This window comes from Phaseolus vulgaris, chromosome 10 (genome assembly GCF_051622355.1).
Source record: "Phaseolus vulgaris cultivar YP4 chromosome 10, ASM5162235v1, whole genome shotgun sequence".
In the NCBI taxonomy this organism is placed as follows: Eukaryota; Viridiplantae; Streptophyta; class Magnoliopsida; order Fabales; family Fabaceae; genus Phaseolus; species Phaseolus vulgaris.
The window spans coordinates 1235001-1240000 of record NC_143507.1 but is presented as its reverse complement, the minus strand read 5'-3'; positions in this window follow the sequence as shown (position 1 = coordinate 1240000).

The window sequence follows — 5000 nt, the reverse complement described above, 5'->3', positions numbered from 1 at the left end:
CAAGGAGTCTGACATGTGTGCGAGTCAACGGGTGAGTAAACCCGTAAGGCGCAAGGAAGCTGATTGGTGGGATCCCCCTGTGGCTTGGTGGTGATTTTGGTGAAAAACGAAAATGTTGGTTTTGGAAAACTGGCTGGACTCAATCCTCACAAATGCCTCCAAAGTGATGTGGGAGAAGTTTGGGATCAAAAGGAATTGATCTTGACATGGTTGGTGCATAGCCAAGTTCATGATTTTGTGACTTGGTGGTGATTTTGGTGAAAAACGAAAATGTTGGTTTTGGAAAACTGGCTGGACTCAATCCTCACAAATGCCTTCAAAGTGATGTGGGAGAAGTTTGGGAACAAAAGGAATTGATTTTGACATGGTTGGTGCATAGCCAAGTTCCATGATTTTGGATTTTTGGCTTGATTTTGTGACTTGGTGGTGATTTTGGTGAAAAACGAAAATGTTGGTTTTGGAAAACTGGCTGGACTCAATCCTCACAAATGCCTCCAAAGTGATGTGGGAGAAGTTTGGGATCAAAAGGAATTGATCTTGACATGGTTGGTGCATAGCAAAGTTCATGATTTTGGTGTTTTGGCTTGATTTTGTGGCTTGGTGGTGATTTTGGTGAAAAACGAAAATCATGGTTTTGGAAAAGTGGCTGGACTCAATCCTCACAAATGCCTCCAAAGTGATGTGGGAGAAGTTTGGGAGCAAAAGGAATTGATCTTGACATGGTTGGTGCATAGCAAAGTTCATGATTTTGGTGTTTTGGCTTGATTTTGTGGCTTGGTGGTGATTTTGGTGAAAAACGAAAATCATGGTTTTGGAAAAGTGGCTGGACTCAATCCTCACAAATGCCTTCAAAGTGATGTGGGAGAAGTTTGGGATCAAAAGGAATTGATCTTGACATGGTTGGTGCATAGCCAAGTTCCATGATTTTGGTGTTTTGGCTTGATTTTGTGGCTTGGTGGTGATTTTGGTGAAAAACGAAAATCATGGTTTTGGAAAAGTGGCTGGACTCAATCCTCACAAATGCCTCCAAAGTGATGTGGGAGAAGTTTGGGATCAAAAGGAATTGATCTTGGCATGGTTGGTGCATAGCCAAGTTCCATGATTTTGGATTTTTGGCTTGATTTTGTGACTTGGTGGTGATTTTGGTGAAAAACGAAAATCATGGTTTTGGAAAAGTGGCTGGACTCAATCCTCACAAATGCCTCCAAAGTGATGTGGGAGAAGTTTGGGAGCAAAAGGAATTGATCTTGACATGGTTGGTGCATAGCAAAGTTCATGATTTTGGTGTTTTGGCTTGATTTTGTGGCTTGGTGGTGATTTTGGTGAAAAACGAAAATCATGGTTTTGGAAAAGTGGCTGGACTCAATCCTCACAAATGCCTTCAAAGTGATGTGGGAGAAGTTTGGGATCAAAAGGAATTGATCTTGACATGGTTGGTGCATAGCCAAGTTCCATGATTTTGGTGTTTTGGCTTGATTTTGTGGCTTGGTGGTGATTTTGGTGAAAAACGAAAATCATGGTTTTGGAAAAGTGGCCGGACTCAATCCTCACAAATGCCTCCAAAGTGATGTGGGAGAAGTTTGGGATCAAAAGGAATTGATCTTGGCATGGTTGGTGCATAGCCAAGTTCCATGATTTTGGATTTTTGGCTTGATTTTGTGACTTGGTGGTGATTTTGGTGAAAAACGAAAATCATGGTTTTGGAAAAGTGGCTGGACTCAATCCTCACAAATGCCTCCAAAGTGATGTGGGAGAAGTTTGGGAGCAAAAGGAATTGATCTTGACATGGTTGGTGCATAGCAAAGTTCATGATTTTGGTGTTTTGGCTTGATTTTGTGGCTTGGTGGTGATTTTGGTGAAAAACGAAAATCATGGTTTTGGAAAAGTGGCTGGACTCAATCCTCACAAATGCCTTCAAAGTGATGTGGGAGAAGTTTGGGATCAAAAGGAATTGATCTTGGCATGGTTGGTGCATAGCCAAGTTCCATGATTTTGGTGTTTTGGCTTGATTTTGTGGCTTGGTGGTGATTTTGGTGAAAAACGAAAATCATGGTTTTGGAAAAGTGGCTGGACTCAATCCTCACAAATGCCTCCAAAGTGATGTGGGAGAAGTTTGGGATCAAAAGGAATTGATCTTGGCATGGTTGGTGCATAGCCAAGTTCCATGATTTTGGTGTTTTGGCTTGATTTTGTGGCTTGGTGGTGATTTTGGTGAAAAACGAAAATCATGGTTTTGGAAAAGTGGCTGGACTCAATCCTCACAAATGCCTCCAAAGTGATGTGGGAGAAGTTTGGGATCAAAAGGAATTGATCTTGGCATGGTTGGTGCATAGCCAAGTTCCATGATTTTGGATTTTTGGCTTGATTTTGTGACTTGGTGGTGATTTTGGTGAAAAACGAAAATCATGGTTTTGGAAAAGTGGCTGGACTCAATCCTCACAAATGCCTCCAAAGTGATGTGGGAGAAGTTTGGGAGCAAAAGGAATTGATCTTGACATGGTTGGTGCATAGCAAAGTTCATGATTTTGGTGTTTTGGCTTGATTTTGTGGCTTGGTGGTGATTTTGGTGAAAAACGAAAATCATGGTTTTGGAAAAGTGGCTGGACTCAATCCTCACAAATGCCTTCAAAGTGATGTGGGAGAAGTTTGGGATCAAAAGGAATTGATCTTGACATGGTTGGTGCATAGCCAAGTTCCATGATTTTGGTGTTTTGGCTTGATTTTGTGGCTTGGTGGTGATTTTGGTGAAAAACGAAAATCATGGTTTTGGAAAAGTGGCCGGACTCAATCCTCACAAATGCCTCCAAAGTGATGTGGGAGAAGTTTGGGATCAAAAGGAATTGATCTTGGCATGGTTGGTGCATAGCCAAGTTCCATGATTTTGGATTTTTGGCTTGATTTTGTGACTTGGTGGTGATTTTGGTGAAAAACGAAAATCATGGTTTTGGAAAAGTGGCTGGACTCAATCCTCACAAATGCCTCCAAAGTGATGTGGGAGAAGTTTGGGAGCAAAAGGGATTGATCTTGACATGGTTGGTGCATAGCAAAGTTCATGATTTTGGTGTTTTGGCTTGATTTTGTGGCTTGGTGGTGATTTTGGTGAAAAACGAAAATCATGGTTTTGGAAAAGTGGCTGGACTCAATCCTCACAAATGCCTTCAAAGTGATGTGGGAGAAGTTTGGGATCAAAAGGAATTGATCTTGGCATGGTTGGTGCATAGCCAAGTTCCATGATTTTGGTGTTTTGGCTTGATTTTGTGGCTTGGTGGTGATTTTGGTGAAAAACGAAAATCATGGTTTTGGAAAAGTGGCTGGACTCAATCCTCACAAATGCCTCCAAAGTGATGTGGGAGAAGTTTGGGATCAAAAGGAATTGATCTTGGCATGGTTGGTGCATAGCCAAGTTCCATGATTTTGGATTTTTGGCTTGATTTTGTGACTTGGTGGTGATTTTGGTGAAAAACGAAAATCATGGTTTTGGAAAAGTGGCTGGACTCAATCCTCACAAATGCCTCCAAAGTGATGTGGGAGAAGTTTGGGAGCAAAAGGAATTGATCTTGACATGGTTGGTGCATAGCAAAGTTCATGATTTTGGTGTTTTGGCTTGATTTTGTGGCTTGGTGGTGATTTTGGTGAAAAACGAAAATCATGGTTTTGGAAAAGTGGCTGGACTCAATCCTCACAAATGCCTTCAAAGTGATGTGGGAGAAGTTTGGGATCAAAAGGAATTGATCTTGGCATGGTTGGTGCATAGCCAAGTTCCATGATTTTGGATTTTTGGCTTGATTTTGTGACTTGGTGGTGATTTTGGTGAAAAACGAAAATCATGGTTTTGGAAAAGTGGCCGGACTCAATCCTCACAAATGCCTTCAAAGTGATGTGGGAGAAGTTTGGGATCAAAAGGAATTGATCTTGGCATGGTTGGTGCATAGCCAAGTTCCAAGATTTTGGTGTTTTGGCTTGATTTTGTGACTTGGTGGTGTGCCAAGAATCATGAAATTTTCAAAGTGGTGGTTTTTGAGTTTTGTTGGTTGGAAAGTGTCACAAATGCATGCAGAATGAGGTCTAGAAAGTTTGGTATCAAAACCAAGCCATCTTGATGTGGTTTTGAATTTTTGAAATGTTGGAAAATAGAGGGTTTTGAAAAAAATTCATGAAAATTCGAAACCTTGGCCAATCCTAACGAAACTTGGTGGGCACCTTCTTGATATTATTATGGGATGGACTGGAAAAAATCACGCAAAAATACGGTGTCTAGATAGGTTTTTCCATTTTTCCCGATTTTCCACATTTCGGGTCTTTGGAAAAATAAAAAAAATACTTCCCCATGTCGAAAAATTCTAATTTTTTGCAGGCAATGTTGTACCATTTTTATGAGGATCCCTGCAAAAAATCTCGTGAAAATTCGTTCTCTAGGTCCCAAAACAGAACTTATGTCTACTCAAAAAAAGTGTATCTACTTGTACAAAAGTGGCTTTTGCATATTTAGCTATTATAGGGGGGGGGTGTTCCTCAATGCAGCCAGCTCTTGCACCATGGAAAATTCTGGTGCGGTCCCTTCATTCCCCCCTGTTTTGGCTTGCTTTGTGGTGGGGCAAGTCAAAACGCCCACACATGGGTGATCCACCAACTTGGGTTGGTGTCACCCGTTGTGGGCGGCGGCACGGTGGTGGCCGCCGTCGGTTCCGGCCGACTGACCCGGTGGGAAAAAATGTGAATCTGTTATGTGGATTTGTGGCACGCTGGTGGGATTTTCGTTGTGTGGCTCATTTCTAGACTTGTGAGCATCACGAAGGGGGTATGGCTTCCAACCGTTCGCGGGGAAGGGGCCATCATGTCTGGCTTGCTGCCGGCCGGGGGGGTAATGTCATCAGTCAGCGTCCGCTTGGGCTCACATTTGTGCTGGTTACGCCCAGGGTCATGTGGTTGATATTGAGGGCTTTATTACTCTCGGTCCAGTAGCGCGCGGCCACCACAGGGAAGGCACGGCCTCATCCGCG